The 22,098-nt window shown below is 39.1% G+C and overlaps 1 long non-coding RNA gene across 1 annotated transcript; it reads left to right on the plus strand.

The window, feature by feature from the left end:
• The first annotated feature begins 8,170 nt into the window (after positions 1-8,170).
• Positions 8,171-20,055, plus strand: LOC118989270 (uncharacterized). The gene is made up of 3 exons (XR_005066983.1): positions 8,171-8,230; positions 15,611-15,613; positions 20,043-20,055. It is a non-coding gene; the product is annotated as an uncharacterized LOC118989270 (long non-coding RNA).
• The last annotated feature ends 2,043 nt before the right edge of the window (positions 20,056-22,098 follow it).

Consider the following 22,098-nt stretch of genomic DNA (forward strand, 5'->3'; position numbering starts at 1 on the left):
TAAAGTTGAGGAAAGAATGAAGTGAGCTAAGATCTGAGAGGGGCGGTATATAGCATTTACTAAACTATATGGAATAGCAATTATTTACAATAATAATGGAGTAACAATCATATGATGGAATCTATGTAATTTGTATAACAAGAATGGGAAGTATAGGACCTAGACTAGTGTGCTAATGGAACACAAGTGAAATATGGAAAATTAAAAATACACTATGAAAGAAAGAATAAGAAAGACAGTCAAACAATGCAATTTAACAAGCAAAGCAAAGAAGACTAAACAGAAATATAAACACTAATAAACTAAAGGATATAAGAATAATAAAAATAATACAAATATACAATAACTCACAAGTTCTCTGGAGTAGCAAAGTGAAATTTGTCTCACTGGTTCAGCTGTTGAGATGACCCCTCTTTGGGTCCAGCGGGGATCCTTTCATAGCTCCAGGGTTTATTATCTCACTTGTTGGAATTGAGAAAAAGGAAGGAAGAAAGAAGGAATAAAAATGTAAATTTAAAAAAAAGAAAAAATTAACAATAAACAAAAAGGAAAGAAAAAAAGGAATTAAAATATAAAAAATATAGTCTTCTGCTGGCTTTAAACTGGCCAAGCCAGTTCTTTTCATCTCCATGGCTGCAGCAGGCTGAGGGGAAATTGGTTTAGCTTTTCTCCCTTCCTGAGCTTCAGCCTTTGCAGTTGCCCAGCCTCCAGGCCAGTTCCTCAGTTCAGGGCCCCCAGTGCCCTTCTGCCCCCAGCCTATGCCTTCAGTTCACCAGGTATGCTGTCTTTGAGGTGCACCAATTAGGGGCAATTCACACACCACCTTCTCATTCTTTGCTGCTTCTCACTCCTAGATGCTTGGAACTCTCAGAGTCCCTTTAGGCTAGTTCAGCCCCCTCCCCTCACTGAATTGTCTTTCCGGGGATTGCTGACTCCCTGAGCCCTGCAGTTCTCCTCTGTGGGACATCTCTATCTTCCTTTTACATAGCCAGTTGCCAGTTGGCCCTGCAGGGCACTGTGACTGTTGCTTTGGATGTCGGTGCATGCTGCTTTCAATGTGGGTGCATCCCTCCTTTGTTGCTTCCCCTGAGGCACAGGGGTTGGGTGCAAGGTGCCTCTGGGCAGCAGGGTCAGGTGTGCTCCCTGTCAGGGCTGCCATGTGAGCACTCAGCCTCCTCTGTTGGGGAGAGTTGGGCAGTGCCAGTCCCGTGGATTCCAGTGTGCACCATCCTTAGGGCTGCAGGTACAAGCACGGGGCCTTCCATGCCACCATGGGAGGGCCTGGTGGCTGGGTAGGGGTAGAGGCCCAGGAGGCAGAGGTAGCTGCTGTGGAAGAATTCCCCAAATAGCAGTTGAATGTCTCCTGCTCAAGCCTGCCTCTCTAAACAAGTGCCTGGCCTCTCACACAGCCCAATGTTCCAACCAGACTGGGGACTATCTGGATTGGGGCCTGTCATGGCCCAACTCTCCCCAGCTGGTGTCCACAGTCTCAGTGGGTGCACACAGCTCCTGTGTGTTTGCCACTTCTTCCTTATTCCCCCTCCCTGCCACTTTGTGCATCCAGGTCTCTCCTGGTGCTGCCGAAGCCTTGTTTGGCAGGGAATGGAGACATTGACCTGGCTTTCTCCCAAGAACCCTAAGACAGACCCAGCGGGAGCTGGACCTGGGGCTGCAGCCATCCTGATCCCCACATTGGCCCCAAGGACCTTATTGTCCTGAAGCACTCTCCTTACCATCTGATTTTTCAATGTCCTCTACAATGTTTGGTCTCCAGTCTTCATATATGCTGGGATACCATTGGCTATTTGCTCTGTTCCTCAGATCAGCTAGGTGTTTCACCTGTGTGTAGGGGGAAGTGGACTCTGCTCCCACCTATCTCTCCACCATCTTCCAATTTTCCTTATTAGTGCTTTTAATAAAAGTTGGATAGCAAACCAATGAGAGGGATATTGGTAAAAATGTGAGGCTTTTGTTTCTCATTAATGATAGATATATGATCACTGAAGCTGACAATGGCTACAACATTCTTTTGAGAAAATTGAAGTTGCACTGGGATTTACCTGAACCAGCATTAGCCATCTTCAAATTAAGCTAAAATGAAAGAGGGTCTGTAAACCAGGCCAGGGTTTTCTTTCAGCTAACACTGGGTTTGCTTCAGCAAGTGAATAAATGAATATATCAGCAGGATTCCATAAGAGAGGAAGAACCACTCTGTCATGTGTAAAGGATTTTTATAGGAAGTGAAACTTAAATAACTGTGGGAAGATCAGGGAACAGGGGATTTAGAAGAGACCATTAAGATGTCAGAAAGAAAATCCTTGCCACCAGAAGCACTGGCATTGGAGACAATGTGAATCTTACAGGGAGATCTGAGAAACCAGGCATATCCCTTTGCCAAGGAACTACTCGCTGACAGGTCTATGGAGCTATGATCTCTGTGTAACTCTGCCTCTATGAGTTCACAGGCAAGCATCAGACAGGGCTTCAGCCTCTGTTGGCCAGTCCGAAGTCTTGCACAAGACTTGTCCATAGAGTTGAGAAGAGCAAAATCCACCCTTACCCCTGGACACCTCTGCACATCTATTAAATATATATAATCATGAACAGCCCTTAACAGTGTAATAGCTCCTACTTCACCCCTGCCTCCCAAATTCTGCACGTTTCTCTTGTGGCTAACTCAGAACAATAGATGGGAGGGGATTTTGGGAAGCAGCTCAAAGAGGTGATCTATGGAACGTATTAATACAATGAGTGTGGAGACTCTGATCACAGGCCATGATCATTTAGCTGAAACATTTTCAAAACCATTTAATTCTGTATTATGGAGAAAGTCAGTTGGAAAAAAGGAGGGGTTGACTAGGCAGTTAAATAGTTTTGGATTTGAGTCTTAATTAGTTGCTCTTTTATGACCTTAGGAAAGACACTGAACCTCTTTGATTCATGGTTTCTCTGCCATAAAGTGGGGATGATAATATCAATGTTAAACCTCTGTTTTAAGAATTAGACACAGTGTTGGAACAGTACAAAGTGTGGTCCATGGGAACAAAGACTATGTTTAGCTTATTCATCATTGCAGCCTCTAGGATCAACCAGGGCATCTGACACAAGCAAGCAAACAAAATGTTTAAATTGCTATTATTTCTTTTAACAGTCAGAGATACCTTGAACATACATGAAAATTTCAGAGAATAGATGGATTGCATAGCCAGTAAAGGTTTTCCTGATTTTTTTGGTGGTTGATGAAAATTAATTCCCTCAAAGGTTTTGTTGTTGGGGGCACATTTAAAATGAATATATTTTTTACTCTCATAGTTAAAAGACAGAAGGCAGAAGCATAATAGATTATATATGTAAATATTCTTTCATTCTTTGCCTGAAAAGCACATAGTTACATGATCTTCCTCAAGGTATATCACCATCTCCATGAGCATGTAACATCCTGAGTAGAACGTATCTTACATCCCATAAGTGGAAGACAAACACACTGACTACACACACTGTATCTTTCCCCTCAAACACATATAAGCTGGCCTTTGGTAAGAAGCCACATAGAGGAAGAAACTGAGATGCATTAAAAGTACATTAATAAATAAAAGTCAAGTCCACCAGGCAAAGCCATCAGAAAATGGGTTAGCATATTTTCCCCCTTTTAACAAAGATAGCAGACACTTGTCTTAATATCTACTTTCATCGCTGAAAGCTTTAAAATTGATTCATGGTTACATAACCACAACAAAGTAACCTTGGCTAGATTAAAATCAAGGCTTTTTAAAAAATTCTGGATATCAACAGCAAGAATCCCACCCAGGTCTTGCTAAAAAAGCAACTTTGGCTGACATTATGAAATGCTTCCTCAAGCTCTTCTTCAGCCAAATGAGAAGTTGTCTGGAAAGGATTCATCCTTTTAGTGTACACAGAAGATCTTCTTCTTGGATCTATAAACTAAGCCTTTAAATTCCACTGTAATTACTCCAAAGACATAAATAGAGCTGATGCTATTTCTGGCATCCCAGCTGGCCCTTTAGACAAGGTACACAGCATTTTCAAATAAAGCTTCCACAAAATGTGTAGGTATTCTAGCAATAGGCAGATATCTAAAAATTCTAAAACACAGTGTCCAAAAGAATTGTTTCCAAAAATATTTCTTGTGAGACAGGCCCCCTTCTCATTTTATTTTTCATGCCTGTTGTTAGGACTGAGTTTTTTAGTAACGACTTAAACTATTCTGTTTTCAACCACTAACTTGGCTCTCTTTTAAAGTTCTGTGTATTGAAACAATTCATTAAAATGCTCATACATAAAGTTTTATTAAGGGGATACGTTATTGCTCTCAGACTCACTCTGTAGCTATTAACCAGTGCAATTAAAAGCTTCATTTCAAAAGCTGGATCCTCACAAAAATCATCTTGGTGTTAGTGTTGATTAATGCCAACATCATAGCCATTTTCCATGTGAACACTGTCAGTGTCTGGAGTTCTTCATCAGTTTGAACAAGAACATTTTATACCTCCCTGGTCTTTGTGAACAGAGTGGACTTTCTTTAAAGAGCAGACTTAGACTCCCAAGTCATTCAATGCATTTTCTCTTTATTGTTTCTCGTCTCATTTCTTTGCCCTCTGGAATTGACCAAAATTTGAATTCAGATTAAAGATACAATTGTAACAGAAAAATCAGCTGAATTAATTTCCAAACTTTATAGTCATTTTGAATTCTTCATCTACTAACAATAACAACAACAGAAAACCTGAGAATTTAGTATCTTGCACTTTGTTTATGATTTACCTGTGCTTTAGCCTCTTTATAAAATAATGGGCTTGGGGAGCCATTGCCTAAATCTTTAACTTGGAAGGCAGATAATCTAGATGGGTACATTGTTAGGTATTAGTGCACAGAATATTCCCAGCTTTCTTCCTATAGGCCTATATGATAGCATTGTAGATTCTCGTGCCCTTGTGGTGGATGGGGTCAAGTCACTAGTTTAGACTGATGAGTTCTGAGCATAAACGACATGTGTCCCTTCTCTGCTAACAGTTTTATGGCCATTTCCAGACCTTCTGGAACTTTCAGTCTGTCATGGTGGCAAGCAATATTCTATATAGTAGATGCCCTATCAGTTTGGATCAGCTTGGAGTGAGAATGACAGGATGAGGAACAGAAGCCCCATTGATTTTTAAGGAACATACGGTGTGAATAAGAATTAAACCCTAGATTGCAAGCCTCTGAGAATTGGAGTTGTTTGATATCATTGTGGAGCTTAGTCTACCCTAAGTTATATCATTTATAACCCATCCAGATCTTCCCAAGTGAAGCCAAACTTCTTTTTTCCCCCAAAATGGGTCATGGAAGCTGGATGAGTGTCAAACTTTTATTACATCCCATGTTGTCATATTTCTATTGGAGATCAAAACTTGAGGAGAGTTTAGTTATAGACTCCTTCTTCAATTAACAAGGATGATGCTCTTCATACTTTTCAGGCACATGACAAAAATTCAGTTTGAATAATGAGTACAAATGTTCACTGCCTATCCACATTCTATTCTTAGGTCCTTAGTGAGTAAAGATCCCTATGCTTATGATACTTGGGCACAGGCAAACCTTCAGCTTCAGAAAATTGCCACATGAGTTAGTTCACAGAGAGGTTCAGTTTATTCTCAGTTATCTTCATATCCTATTTTAATAAAAGAAGAGGCTTTCAAGCCACTCAGACCTGGTTCCAACAAAAACTTTTAGTGACTAGAGTACATTCCATAAATCACTTAAACTCCATGAGTGCTAATGACCTGTTCTGAAACCAGGAAATCCCTATATTTTAATGTCTGGCAGAGTGCTTGAGTTGTAAATATTGACTACTTCACAATCATTGTGTATACCTGCTCATGAATGAAGCCTCTGCTTACAGGGAGAAACCAAACACTGCACACAAAAAATGTGGACCTGATGTGGCAGACAGACTCTAAGGTGACCCTTACTCCTGCACTGTTCTCACTTTCTGGTGTTTAATTTTCTTCAGTCCCTTCCTCTTGAGTGTAGGTGGGCCTTACAACTTGCTTTTTTCTAACAAAATATGGCAAAGGTAATGGGATATCACTCTATAATAGCCTGTCTTAACAGATTAGAGCTAGAGACTTTCTGGTGGACTTAATAAAGTGAGAGGCTATGTTGGAGAAGTGCATGTGGCAGGGAATTGCAAAAGGTCACTAGGAACTGCAGTGGCTAAATGAGTTTTACCAATAACCTGGATAAGCTTGGGTGTGAATTCCTCCCCAATCACGTTCCCAGAGGGAACATATTGTAATTCTCACCTTGGCTGCAATCTTGAGAGGACCCAAGCAATGCCCAGATGAGCCATGGCCAGGCAACTGACCCATGTAAATTTTGAGATAATAAACACATTTTTAGGCCCCTAAGTTTGTGGTAATTTTTTACATGGCAGCAAAAAAAAAAAAAAAAATACAAAGGCAAATTGAAAATTTTGGTTCCATTCAAATCAGTTATTACATTTCTTCCTTTTGATATCTCTTCATTCCTGAATCAAATAAAATATTTGCACTTTCAGAATTTCAACTACAATCACATGTTTATACAAGAATATGACTCTTTAAGCTTAGTTTAGATAGTGTTTATTAGGTTTCTGTTTACCGTTTATTGATGCATTGGCAAGTGAATAACCCAGTGTAAAGAATCAACTAAAAATACTCCTGCAATGAAAATTTTAATAAAAAAATCTTTGTTATGAAAAGAAATTGAGAACATTTTCTCCTAAGAAGATAAGCAAATAATCATTTATTCACTGCCCCAGTCCTATTCATCATTAAAGATCAGCTTTTAAAAAACTGTTTTGATATTACAGTTGTCCCTACTTTTTCTGACTTTGCCAACCTCTATGTAGCCCTACATCAATCCTTCCCTCAGTCAATACCTATATCATTGTCTGTCTGCATGGGTTATGCACAAATATTCTTTGGCTAATTCCTTCACCATCATTCATCTAGTCTCCCCCAAACCCTCTGGTAGCTGTCAGTCTGTTCCATGTATCTTTGTTTCTGTTTCTCTTCTGTTTGTTAGTTTATTTTGTTCATCAAATCCCACATATAAGTGAGATCATGTGGTATTTGCATTTCACTGACTGGTTTATTTCACATAGCATAACACTCTCCATGTTCATCCATGCCATCACAAAAAGTAAGAGTTCCTTCTTTTTTGGTGGTGCATAGTCTTCCATTATGTAAATGTATCACAGCATTTTTTATCCACTTACACTATTTCCATATCTTGGCTATTGTACATAACACTGGTATGAACACAAGAGTATGTGTGTGCAGACACACATATACATATATATTACATATATGTGTAATATAAAAATCACACACATACACGTGTGTGTGTGTGTGTGTGTGTGTAATTTTTTGTATTGGTGTTTTAGGATTCTTAGAGTATATTCCTGAAGTGGAATTGCTGCATCAAAAGGCAGTTCCATTTTTATTTTTTTGAGGATACTCTATACTTATTTCCACATTGGCTGTGCCAGTTTTCATTTCCAACAGCAATGAACTAGGATTTCTTTTTCTCCACATCCTCGCCAACACTGGTTTGTTGACTTACTGATGGTGGCTATTTTAACCCTTGTGTGGTGATATCTCATTACAGTTTTAATTTACATATCTCTGATGATTAGTGATGTTGAGCATTTTTTCATATGTCTATGGGCCATATGTCATATGTCCTCTTTGGAGAAGTGTCCATGAAGGTCCTTTGCCCATTTTTCTTAATTGGACTGTTTTTCTCCTTGGTGTTGAGTTGTATTAGTTGTAAATGTTGGAGATTAACACCCCCCCCCCAATAGCCTCAGCAATCTTGTGAAAAAAGAACAAATTTGAGAGTATCACAATATCTGATATCAAACTATACTATAAGGCCATTGTAATCAGAGAGCTTGGTATTGGCATAAAACTGGCATATAGATCAATGGAACAGAACAGAGAGCCCAGAAATAAACCCACATCTTTATGGTCAATTGATATTTGACAAAGAAAGCGAGGGCATACAATGGACCAAAAACAGTCTCTTCAATAAATGGTGTTGGGAAAACTGTACTGGTGCATGCAAAAATTTAAACTAGACCACCAACTTATCTGTATGCAAGAATAATCTCAAAATGGAAAAAAGACTTAAATGTAAGTCAAGAAACCATCAAAATTCTAGAAGAAAGTACAGGCAATAAAATCTCGTATATCTCATATAGCAATATGCTTACTGATTTATCTTCTAGGGCAAAGAGAACAAAAGAAGAAACTAAACAAATGGGAAAACATCAAATTAAATAAATTATCCATTTTTCTCCCAGATACAGTTTAGTCTTTCCTTTGGGTTCATAAAATGCCTCAATTATAAAACATCTTACCCTGTGTTATAATTGCATGAATATTTTTATAAGCTATCATTATCACTAGTCCAAGAGTTGGCAAACTATAACTTATGAGCCATATCCTACCTTCTACCTGTTTAGTAAATAAAACTTTATTGGAACAAATCATATATGTTTGCTTGAACAATATTCCATGGTTGTTCGTACAATGCAGAGTTCAGTGATTATAACAAAAAGCTTAGGTTTTGAGAATATGAACTATTATTATCTGGCCCATTAAAGAAAAAGTTATTTGTTCTCTGCTCTAGAACATGAACTTCATGAGGTGATGAATTGTATCTTGTTCACCCCTGTAGCCTCAGAGCTTTGCCAATAGCAGGACCTAAGTTCATAATTTAGTGTGTGTGAAGATTCATCAGATACTTGACAATCAAGCCTCTAATTTAGACTTTCCTTAGAAAAGCTCACAGATTTTTGTTAAGACTGATGTAGAAAAACAGTCTGTCTTTACACTTTGTATTTCATTGAAAGCTGAAAACAATGAACAGAACTGGCTACTAGACGACATTTCTATCCTTCATTAAAAGTCTGCATTTAAACCAAATTAACATTTATTAAACAATTTCCATATTACTTACCAAGCCAAAGTGCCTTTCAGGTAAGTTATTCTGTTTTCAGATTCCCTTAGGACCAATTTCCAGAATGCTGATGGTTTATTTGCTATCCAATAAACCTTTTAATTTTTGATTCTGTTCTCTTGTCAAAAGCAGGAAGCAATTACTTTACAGGAGTAAACAAATTCAAAATCAAGTTAACCACTCACTTCCCCAAGTCAAGATTCGGTTTTGTATATATGAAAAATAATCAACTTTCTGATCTTTAATGACTGTGTCAAAATTCTTGAGGGAAGACCAAGAAATTTAAAATTTTGTGGGAATCAAAGAGTTTGAAGAGTCCTGAGCCTCTGCCAGATTTAGTTCTTCTCCAAACCCAGGGAAGCCTTTTGAATTTTTTGTGATTCACTCCTTCACTATTTCTGTTCCATGAGAATAGTCTGAATGCTTTATTCTTCATTCATCCACCCACGACCCTTAAACTCCCACATGGAATGTATACAGTAATACTAACCACCAAGACCAAAGCAGATCAAGATGTTTGCTATGGATATCAAGTCTCAAAAGAGAAAATTAAGTTGATGCAAGTCCTTATTGCTTCCTGAGTCACCATGGATTGCTGTACTTTAGAATACAAAAAAAAATCACTATAAAGAGTCATGTAAATATTTTTTAAATGATTGTATTAAACTCATAGGAAAAGCTTAATCAGTAAAAAGTATTTCCTGGTTTCATCATGATGTTTAGAAAACTCCTCCAACTCACCTCATAAGCACCTCAAAGATAAAGTGACTTCAACCTCCCCGCAGCAGGAGGGTCAGTAAATAAGGACTCTAACCCCTTCCCGGCCCTTGACTTTGTGCCCTGAGACTGGCCTCCCACCCTTATCACCATCAACATTATTTAATCACTTATTCATCCTCAATGTGGACAATTATCCCCTACATGGCAGAGTGAACTTAGAAAAAAAATAGAATTGTTACATTAGGAGCTTTACCGATATTTAAATAACAACACATGTCCTTTTATTATAAAATAAGTTTTCCAACATAATTCTGAGGAATATACACTTTCCTGAGTATTTTTTATCATAAATGAGTACTGCACCTAATGAAATGCTTTTTCCACATCTAGTGCTACCTTCAAGTGATTTTTGTCTTTACTTTTGTTTGTGTGATGTATTACATTTATTTATTTGAGAATATTAAACCATCCTTGTGTCCCTGGTATGCATCCTACTTGGTCACGATGTATGATCTTTTTAACATATTGTTGGATGTGATTTGCCAGTATTTTATTGAGGATTTTAGTGTCTATGTTCATCAGTGATATTGGCCTGAAGTTTTCTTCCTTTGTTGTGTCTTCATCTGGTTTGAGGATTAGGATGATGCTGGCTTCATAAAAAGAGCTCAGGAGTCTCCCATCTTCATGGAATTTTTTGGAATAGTCTGTTAAGGATAGGGGTTAGCTCATCTTTAAATGCTTTGTAAAATTATCTTGTGAAACCACCTGGTCAAGTTCTTTTGTGTGCTGGAAGTTTTTGATTACTGCTTCAATTTTGTCACCTGTTATTGGTTTGTTCAGGTTTTCTGCTTCTTCATTCAGTTTTGGAAGATTATATATTTTCTAGAAATTTGTCCATTTCACCTAAGTTTTCAAATTTCTTGGCATATAGTTCTTCATAGTAATTTCTTACAATCTCTTGTATCAGTGGTATCAGTTTTAAAATGTTCCTTTTTGTTTCTGATTACATTTATTTGGGTCCTCTCTTATTTTTTTCTTGATGAGCCTGCTTAAAGGTTCATCAATTTTATTTGTCTTTTCAAAAGAGCCAGCTTCTGAATTTATTGATCTGAATTTAAATGTATTAATCTGAATTTAAATTTGTTAAATTTATTGAATACCTTTATTTATTTATTAAAGGAATTGTTTCCTTAGTCACTATGTCATTTAATTCTGCTCTGATCTTGGTAATTTCCTTCTTCCCTCTTGCACTGGGCTATCTTTGTTGTTTTCTTCCAGTTCTTGTAGGTGTAGGATTAGGTTGTTTATTTAAAATGTTTCTATCTTTTTAAGGTAGGCCTGTATTGCTATGAACTTCCCTCTCAGGACTGCCTTCTCTGTGTGCTATATGTTTTGGGTTGTTGTGAGTTCATATTCATTTGTTTCCAGAAACTTTTTGATTTCTTTCTTTATCTCATTCTTAACTCATTCATTGTTTGATAGCATGCTCTCCAATCACCTGGAATTTGTGTTTTTTAAATTTTTTCCTTGAGGTTGGGTTCAGTTTCAGGCTCTTTTTGTCTGAGAAGATGTTCTCTATGATTTCTATTTTCTTAAAATTTCAAGGTTTGTTTTGTGTCTTATCATTTGGTCTATCTTTGAAAATGTTCCATGTGCATTTGAAAAGAATGTGTTTTTTGTTTCTTTGAGTTGAAAGGTTTTATATATATACCTCAGTTAAGTCCATTTGATCCAGGGCATTGTTCAATGCCACAATATCCTTGTTGATATTTTGACTGGAAAGTCTATTCAGTTTTGACAATGGGGTGTTGAAATCCCCCAGTGAAAGTAATGGGGGATTTATATCTTATAATGTTTATGTTTTCTTGATGGATTCCTCTTTTGACTATTATGATGTGACCTTCTGGATCTCTTTTAATGGCCTTTGTTTTGAAGTTTATTTTTCCAGATATAAGAATTGCTATCCCAGATTTTTTACCTCTCTGTTTGCATGGAATGTTTTTTGCCAGCCCTTCAGTTTCACTCTTATAGGTGTTTGTTCTCAGGTGGGTCTCTTGTGGGCAGCATATATGTGGGCCATGTTTTCTTATCCATTCAGCTACATTACGTATTTTTTTATTGGAGCATTTAATCCATTTACATTTAAGGTTATTATTGATAAATGCCATTATTCATTGTCATTTTACTCCCTTTGTACCTTTCTTTCTTTCTCCCTCACTGTCTTTCTTCCTCTTCTTAAAGCAAACCCTTTAGCATTGAATTGCAATGCTGGTTTGGTGGAGGTGTATTCTTTTAGTCTTCTTTTGTCCAGGAAGGTCCTTATTTGGCCTTCCTTTCTATTGAGAGCCTTGCTGGTTAGCATAGTCTGGGTTGCAGGCCTTTGTTTTTCTTTACTGGAAACATTCCTTGTCATTCCTTTGTGGTTTGAAATGTTTCTGTTGAGAAATCAGCCTCTAGCCTTATCGGGATCCCCTTGTATGTTACTTCCTGTTTCTCCCTTGCTGCCTTTAAGATTCTCTCTTTGTCTTTAAATTTTGCCATTTTACTTATGATTTGTCTTGAAGTGGACCTCTTTTGGTTCCCTTCAATTTGGACTCTCTGTGTTTCCTGGATGTGTGTGACTTTTTCTCTTATCAAATTAGAGAAGTTTGCCATCATTACTTTTTCACAGGTTTTCTATCCTTTATTTCTCTTCTTTTCCTTCTGGAATCCCTATTATGCAGACATAATTCTGTTTCACATCGCCCTGCATTTCTATTAACCCCTCTTTATTCTTTTTCATTCTCCTTGCTTTTTCTTGCTCTTCTTGAGAGATTTTTTTCTACTTTGTCTTCCAGCTCACTGATTCAGTCATCTGCTTCATTGAGCCCGCTTTGATTCCTTCTACTTTGTTCTTTAATTGAGAAATTGTATTCTTCATTTCTTCTTGGCCCTTGTTGATTGTTTCTCTGACCTTTTAATGCTGATGTAGTTTGCAGTAAGTTCCTTGTAATTTTCTAGTAGTTTTTGGTAATTCATGCTGAGTTCATTGAGCTTCCTTATTATAAACATTGTTTTGAACTCAATATCTGATACTTGACTTGTGTCTATTGTATTTAGTATTCTTTCTGAGATTAGTTATTTTCTTTAGATTGGGGGTTGTTTCTTTGTCTTTATATTGTTTGTGGGACACTTCTTTTTTGCTTCTGTTTCTTGAATTGATACGTTTTGACTTTCTGAGTTTTTTAGTATGAATTCTATGTTGGAAGGCCTGTGAGATTCCATGGTGCGGTCTCCTTGATCTCCTGAACTTGATGTTCTTGGGATGTCCTTTATGAGTTTTGTGCTGTTTTTCTGGATATAGTTGGGTTTTGATTATTGTTGGGTTGTTTTTTCAAGGATCCTTCCCTGCCTCAATTGACTGATGGTCATTATTGTCCACTACATCTTGTGTGCTATTGTGCAAGTGCTGCCTGAACAAAACTACAGGGCCCAAGAAATAAACTCACACCTGCAAATATAACCTTCCACAATCCCACTATCTATAGCATATGAACAAGTATTAATAAGGGTATAATGAGATTAAGACTATTATAAGAAAAGAGAGCAGATGTGAGATAACTTACTGAAAGAGAAATGATTTTGAGAGGGTAAAGGGAGGAGCACTAATAAGACTTGGGAGCTGGAGCAATGGAAGGAGAGAAGGTAAAATTTACCTCATGAATAAGGAAAGGAAATGAAGAGTGTGGAATCGAGTAGGACAAGAAAAGTCTACAATATTAGGTTTAAACAGAAATTAAGGTAGTATAAAATAAAATGAGAGAAAGAAAAAGGAAGGGAAATAGTAAACAATTAATAAAATGTAGGAGCCACATTGGAGAGAAAGGTCCGCTGGAGTAATACCAACAACAAATGAGCTAAAATTAATATAGGTGGTGTGGGAATAAGAAGGAAAAAAGAAATGAAGAAAATTCTATGAGATGTTTAGAGGAATGGGAATGATTTTGTAACGATAGAAGGGGAGCGAGTACCAAGAGTGAGGAACAAGAAATAGACTAAGTGAGGGAAAATTAAAATTAAAAATTAATTTTTTTAAATTAAAATTAAATTCACATTTGTGTTGTATAGGAAAAGATTAAAAAAAGGAGAATAAAGAAAAATTAAAAGGCAGAAAGAAAGAAAAATGGAAAAAAGAAGGCAGAAAAACAGGCTAAGATGGCATAATAAAAATTTGAGGCAAAAAACCCAAAAGAATAGGGGAGGCGTCCAGTAAAATTTGTTATTTGAAATCAGAATCAGTGAAGCTCTAGAGATAACCTTGAAATACAATGCTACAACCACTACCCTACACACAACTAACTAACAAAGTTTGTTTAAGGTGTAGAGAGAATATGGATGTTTTAAGAGCTAGGCAAAAGGATGTGAAATGACCCTTGACAAGAAAATTTGTTTTGAGTTTTTGGACAGCAGAGAAATAGTAAGAGTGTAGAATGGAAACAAGTTGTAACTAGAGAGAAAACCAAATTTGAAATGAAAACATTGTGAGGAAAGAGGAGGGTAAAATGAGGTAAGAGAATGAAGGGACAAAATATGTGAATTGAAATACACTATAGTATAAACTCTAATGACTTCACATACAAAAACTCAGTGGACAAGTGAATGTTATAAAGCTATGCAGGGAAGAAAATATCACAAATTATGAAGAAAACCATATTGGCTTTCGCCTGGGTAGCCTCTTGTATTTACCACTGTATTTTTCTTTTTGTATCTAGCTCTGGTGATGTCAGATGTTGACCTCATCTGACCTTAGGCAGCCTGTTCAATACTTCCAGTAATTTGCTATTGTTGGCTGCCTCCTTTAATTGTTAATCTGGTCAGTCTGCACTCAGCAGTTAGGTGTAAGCACCATAGGGTGACACTGAGTCCCTCCTGGGGTGGGGCCTATTGTTTCCTCTCAGACTGCTGCTGCTTGGTGGGGAGTGGTCTTCCTGAGGGGGATAGTTGCTGTGTATGGGGGTTGGCTTAGCATCAATCGCAGTGACTACTCTCTCAGTTCTCTCTCCAGAGCCTCTGTCCCCAGTCTCTCCTCAAATCTCTCTAGTCCACTCTGCCCCCCACCTTTGCCAGTGATCTACTGTTTCTGGCTATCTCCTTAAGTTGTTCATCTGGTCACTAGGACTCAGCAGTCAGGCTCAAGCACCAAAGGGCCAGGGCAGAGACCCTCCTGGGGTCAGGGTTATTGTTTCCCCTCAGGCTACTGCCACTTGCTGGGGAGTGGTCTGCCTGAGCACAAAGGCTGCGGTCATCTGGGGGATGACTCAGCACTGGGATCCTTAGGGGCTACTCTCTCTGTTCTCTCCCCAAGGCTTCCATCCCCCATCTCCTCAGATATCTCCAGCCCACTCTGTGCCTGCCTTTGCCAGAGCAAAGCTTAACTGGCTGCAAATGAAAATTTGTATGTTGGTCTTTAATAAAAGACAAAAGGTTTATGTGATCTGAAGAGAAACCAGAGTATGAATGTGTGTTGGCCCTTTAAATGGCCCTTGCATATCCAGCTATCTGTCTCTGGCAGAGAGAGACCCTGTTGCTTTTCACCACTGGTTGTTTTCTGCATGCTTTTTGGGCTCTAGGGCTCTAGGGTGGGAATCCTAGCTTAGTATTTAGACACCAATCTTCTCCAAGGGATCCAACCAGCTGTTTAATTACTCCACAGGTGCTGCCAACTGTGGGCATCTACCCAGCCTTCTCAAGTCTCTACTGAACTCCTTACCAGACAGGTAAGAACCAGCCAAAGCTGGTTCGTCTGTCTGTCTGAAGTTATATATTTCTCTCTGGCTATTGCTCAGTAGTTTGTTCCAGGTGGTTTCTCCACAATTGAGTTGTAATTCCAGGTTGGCTCTTGGAGGGGGTTAGTGTGACTTCCATTCACTCCTCTGCCATCTTCCCTTCTTTCTAAGTTATTTTTAATAAAATGTTTTACTTTTACAAAAGATAAAGTTGTTATTCTTTTATCAGTTTCCTCAATTTTTTAAACTGATCCATGAAATCACAAAGGAGCTGTGGACTTAGGATGCTGAGGCTTGGAGAAGAGGGAAAGGTATTAGAGATTATTTATGACTCATAGAAGTTAATGACTTATCCAAGGTTGCTCAGCTGGTTAGAGAAAGTGAATTACAACCCAGATCACTGGTTCCCGGGCCAATGTTTCTCTTAATATTCCTGGCTGATTTCTATAGACCTGGAGTGGCAGTTCCTATAACAGAGCAATCAAACCTCATCTTTTATTAAATCATTCAGATTAGTTCTATTCTCGATTAATTATCTCTTTATGTGTTTAATAGATTTGCATATGTAGGCTTTCCCACAATTCTTTGAAAGCAGTTTTGAAATCAGTGGTATCTTATTTTATAATTGTGTCAGCACATAATGTAATTCTGGAAACAACAGTCTTGTAAGTACAAAAGGAGAAGATACAGGATGCTGCGGAATGCTCAGAGAAGCACCACATGTCAATCTGTCACAGACAGGGTGAGGCCACAGGGCTGAGGGGAGAGAGCAGAGCAGTGGTCAGGTGAACTAGAAGGTAAAGGATGGGCAGCATTAGCAGAGGAAGAACAGAGAAAACAGGCATCTTCTGAGATGCACATGGTCTGGATGGCAGAATACTGGGCAAGGAGATAAGGTGAGAAAAGAAAGTGGCTTTTCAAGCAGTTCCTGGTAAGCCTCAGATGACCCAATATTTCCCCATGGGTATTCTACAGTACAATAACCCAATGATCATTCTGGAAAATAAGAGGGGGAGGTGGCTGAAAGTCAAATAAGTTTGGAACTCAATTTCTACTTACCTATGAACACTACAGCTATCCACAAGCCTATAAGCTCGGGTCATCTTAGACATTTCGCTAGTCCATGGCTGTCCTGCTGTGAATATTCATTTTAAGTCCCTGAGAATATGTAAAGATAGTTTGTAAGGGCTAAATACTTAACATTAAAAACTAGGTATTTATAAATGCCATTTGCATTCTTCTTTTTAAGATTTTATTTATTTATTTTTAGGGAGAGGGGAAAGGAAGGAGAAAGAGAGAGAAACATCAATGTGTAGCTGCCTCTCATGCACTTCTTACTGGAGGCCTCTTTCGCAACTTAGGCATGTGCCCTGCCTGGGAATCTAACCAGCAACACTGTTTCACAGCCCACACTCTATCCACTGAGCTACACTACCCAGGGCACCATTTGCATTCTTAAACTGAATATGCGTGTAGATGCGTATTTTTGTCATAAGTGACCAAGGTGCTGCTGGAGCCCTGGTGCAGCTGCAGAAGATACCTTTATCGGGTGCTACTTGCAAGGACAGAATTAGAATCTCTGGGGTTATGTCCTAAACTTTGGGATTTTTGAAAAAGGTTCCCAGATGTTTTTAGGCTTCACAGGTTTGAGACCCACTGATTTCATCAAAGTAGCCAGAAGGGGATATGCACTGAGAACTGGACAGAGCCCATTCCAGCTATGGTGTAGTCACATGTCTGGGCATGGTTGCCGCTCCCTGAAATAGAAACCTTAGCACACAGGTGTCCCTCCCAACATGAGACCAGCCAGCTTTTTCTGTGCCATGATCACAACAGAGAAAGTGGTCTCATTTACACTGCACTCTCCTGAACCTGCTCCCTCCTATTCCCTGGGCATCTCATTCTACACATCACTACATTGCGTCTGGCATTTTGTGACACCTTCTGTGGTGCATACACCATTTCCTTGATCCCAGTGCCCCTCTTCTCTTCATATATTAATTTTCCCTTTTGTTTACTTGTCTCAGATCAGGCACTGCCTCTGCTTTCACAGAGTCCAATTGATCATGTTCCTTACCTTTGTGAGGAAAAGCCTTTCCTGGCTCACCACTATCACCAGTCTGCTATTACTTTATTTGTTATTCCTTAGCCAAACCCATTTTCTACTCAGCCAAACCCCCCTACTCAGGTCAGTGAAGGCCTTAAACATGTGTGTATATTTATGTAATATTATTTCTTATGAATGTATTATTAATGTGGATAAATGGTATTGTGTAGAAATCTAAATGAAATCTATTTTGTACCATTGCTCTGATTATTGTTTTCAAGTACGTTCCACGGTATCATGTGTACATTCTGTTTTTTTCCTGTCACTTCACTTGCCCGTGTCACATTCATTTGCCTGTTCCCTGGGGCTAGACATCCCAGGCTGTGAGAAAGGACCTCCCACTCTGACACACAGTCTATAGACCTCTGTAAAATTCTGTCTCAATCATGTGAGTTCTCCAGCCAGAGTTTTTAAAATCTGAACTAGATAATTAGATATGAAATAGACATTTTAATTAAGATACGCCTGGTGTAGCTCAGTGGATTGAGCTCGGGCCTGCAAACCAAAGGATCGCAGTTTGATTCCCAGTCAGGGCACATGCCTGGGTTGCAGGCCAGTTCCCGGCAGGGGACACATGAGAGGCAACCATACATTGATATTTCTCTTCCTCTCTCCTTCCCTTCCCCTCTAAAGATAAATAAATAAAATCTTCTAAAAATTTTTAAAAAGATTTTAAAAAGACACACCATAAGAGATATAACTTCTTAATTTCTGAATGATGACTGACCAGAAAGTGGCATTTGTTTGCCATACTTGCCATATTATCAAGACACCAGAATGGGAGATAACAACAGAGGTGTCTGAAGACAAAGGTAAGAAAGAAATATATCTGCTTACTGATGGCACTCTACCAAGTTCAGCCTATTTGGAAACCTAATTATAGGTCCAGTGGTCTATGACAGTAACAAGGTACAGCTGGGGCCCCCTGCAAATGAAGGATTTGTAATAGGGTTCAGAACTCAGGGTGTCCAAAAATATAAAAATACAGGATATCTGCCCCCCCCACAAGTCTGGACTGGGAGATGTGACACAGAAACAGGGTCATTGAGAGTTATTTGCATATCAACAGTTGGCCAGCGTCATATCTGAGATGTAAAAATAGTTATTTTACATATCTATGACAGGTGGCTAGCTTCATAGATATATTAAGGAGCTGTGGCCATGCTTTAAGCCAAGGATATGGGAATGACTTTGACCCATGATGTAACTGGGAGGCAGCTCCACCTGGTTACAACACCTGTGTCAGAGCTTGGAGATGGTTTGCTCCATGCCACAGGGCCATGCCTGCCCAGGCTAACTATGCTAGCCAAGAAAGGCTGGAAAAATACAGGAGTCCTGTCAGGTGAAGCTGAAAGTGGGAGGAGTTGGAAATGGGGTTGCAGAGGAAGATTTGCACCAGGATTTAAACCCAGGCATGGCAGCCATGTAGGGTCTAACCATGTGGTTTGGGGGCTCCTTTAACCGCATGGCTTAGGAAACAGGAAAGCAAGATGTAGCAAGCATGCAGAGCTCTCTTTTAGCACTTTGGAAGAATGCAGAAGGGACATTTTGGGAAAGAAATGGATGAAAAGGGCTCTTGTTGGTGAACCATGAGAAGGCATCACATGGGTTTGGATTAATAACTGGAGATCCTGGCAATGTAGTTGATGGCGCTGGGAACCTCAGGAGGGCTGCCAGCTCAACATGCATTACTGGGAAGAACCAGGAGCTAGTCAAGCCATGACTATTTTTTTTTTCAAGCCAGATAGTCAAGCCATATCTATTTTTCCCCCTGAGATATGGTATCCCTGATTGGCCTGACTGGGCAAAGGAGAGAAGGAAGGACTGTGTGTGTCTGTGGGTGTTTTAAAAGACTTTGAGTATTTGAGAGTGACATTCTCCCATTACACTAAACCTGTATAACTTTTGAGTAAATAGTTCCTTTCCTTTTCACCAAACTATGGCATTGAGAGCCATAATTCCAATTCTCTGGTGGTGGGCAAAGAGTCCAGTACCAGAGGAACCCTGTAACCCCTGGGTTCATTCTGTAATAGTTTTTGGTGCCCAACATAGGGCTGAGATTTTCTCATGGCAGACTGACCCCCTCAGGTGTGGGAGAGTGAGACTTCAGGATTTTCCAGGTCTCTGAGAATTTCTCTGCACTCCTTCTGGAGGTATCAGCCACTTAATCACACTTAGAAGGGTGAAAAGGAAATGGAATGGAGAAGGGAGCAGAGAATTGAAACTGTTTGGTTTAAAAGTAGTTTCTGAGCACTCTTTGGGGATAATGGAGCTGTGGATGATGGTTTGGTTAATACACTACTCCCAGATTGCCCCTGTCTGCTTACTTACATGACCAATACCATGGTTTTTACTTATTGCTGGATATTATAGGTATCTTACTATTTGGCAGAAAGTAACATAGATTTTGTTCTTTCACATAAAATTTAAAATGAGTTTGTCAGAATTTCTTTTTCTCCCCTCAATATCCTGCTAGAATTCTGCTTGGAATGCCACTGAATTTATGGGTTAGTTTGGTGGTTTTCAATTTAATCTTTCCAATGTGAAGGCTCCTATTCATAAATATTCACCTGGGTTTACTTACAGATCTGCTAGTAAACAAACATTTCTCCATGAAGAACTTGAGTAAATCTAGGAAGTTAATTTCTATGCTCTATAGATACTGACCTAGTTTTAAATACATTATTTTATTATATAGTCCAGTTAGTTATGCTGCCATTTCTACCTCTTCTTCTGCTAGACAAGGTCAGGTTAGATGTGTGTTCATATTTTACTTTTTTTAAAAAGGCTTTATTTATTTATTTATTTATTTATTTTTAGAGGGGAAGGAGAGGGAGAGAAACATCAATGTATGGTTGCCTTTCGTGCATCCCCTGCTGGGAGTTGGCCTGCAGGGAACCAGCCTGCAACCCAGGCATGTGCCCTGACTGGGAATCGAACCGCGATTGTCTGGTTCGCAGGCCCGCACTCAATCCACTGAGCTACACCAGCCAGGGCTCATATTTTACTTTTTACAAAATTGAATTGTAGCAATGATTACACCATACAGAAAATGATCACTGTTTAAGATGATCCATTGGACTCTGAAATTTTAAGGGCATGAATAGTTTCTAAATCATTTTTGCACCCACAGCAATAAGAGAGACATGTTTTTAAGTATTCTTTGACTGTACATAAAAATATATGCAACTATCACATTACAGTGACATGACTAAAAATATCTGAAAGTATGGTGGGGAAGGCAACTGCTTTGACTGAAGGCTCGTATCAGCTAAGAGATTTATCAAATGAGGTATGCATTATAGCCTAGTTCTACTTTTTTCTCTTCCTTTTTCCTTTGGAATGGTTCTGTTGTCACTGGCAAAGAAGTTCTTTCCCCTGTCCCTCCAGATAGAAATAAAGAGAGGGAGCCAAACAGATTTAAAAAGAGGTTTACTGAGAATATGATAGAGGAGAAAAAGAGGAGAGAGCTTGATTAATAGATCAAGGGAGGACACACTACAAGAAAGTATGCCTCCCCCAACTGCTGCTGAGTCTGGCTTATATAATACTGGATTTCTTCACACAGGTGCAGAGTTGATTATTTTGTTCACCATGTTTGACTGGTACAGGCACAGAGTGGACCTCTTTGTTCTCCAGGTTCCTGCCATGGGCTAGCAATAGCAATGACTGGCACAGTACAAAAGAAAAAAAAAGATTTTTATTCTGAAGAAAAGTAGATTTTATTCTGAAAAATAGATTTTAACTTTACCTAAGAGAAGCTCAAAAATTAACTGAAGAATATTCCCATCCAACATAAGGGAGTACAGCTTGTCTCACTCTCAAGACCTTTCTATTATTGTGGTCTCTGTCCTACTGGAATTAGGGAAAATTAATCAGTCTTTTTTTTTCTCATTCTCACTCTCCATTGTCAGCCCATAACTATGACATGTGCTGTGGTTACAAAGATGGGACTCAAGCCTATAAATGCCTCTTATGAAAGAAATAACCCAAACTCTCTTCTAGTTCTAAGGAATAACATGAAAAGTCATGCTTCAATATTCTCTGCTTTAATGTCTCCTTGCCAATTTAACCTCTTAGTTGCCTAAACCAGCAATTTTCCACTGGTGTGCAAAGGATTTTTAAATCATTTTTAAAGATTGGACTTCCACCAAGATGGAGGCATAGGTGGAAACACTGTGCCTTCTCCCACAACCAAGTTTGGATACAACAAAAGTTTTGGAGAACTAAGACACACCCAGAGACCAGAAAACCGAATTATATGGAAGTCCGACAGCTACGAACCTTTCAACGGGGACGGTAAGAGAGGCAGAGCCAGCAGCGGAGCAGGGTACGGAAGAACAGACCTTGGAGCGCAGGCAGCCCGGACCTAGTCGGGGTGCGGGGCAGACTGACCAAGGTTGCCCATTCGCGTGCAGTGAGTCGGACTACGCAGGCCCCAGGGGGCAAACCCAGTGGTGGAGGGCTGACAGCGGTGGCACACTCGCGTGCAGTGGAGCG

The sequence above is a fragment of the Sturnira hondurensis genome, unplaced genomic scaffold (genome assembly GCF_014824575.4).
Source record: "Sturnira hondurensis isolate 20B ecotype Veracruz unplaced genomic scaffold, ASM1482457v3 Scaffold0006464, whole genome shotgun sequence".
Taxonomy (NCBI): domain Eukaryota; kingdom Metazoa; phylum Chordata; class Mammalia; order Chiroptera; family Phyllostomidae; genus Sturnira; species Sturnira hondurensis.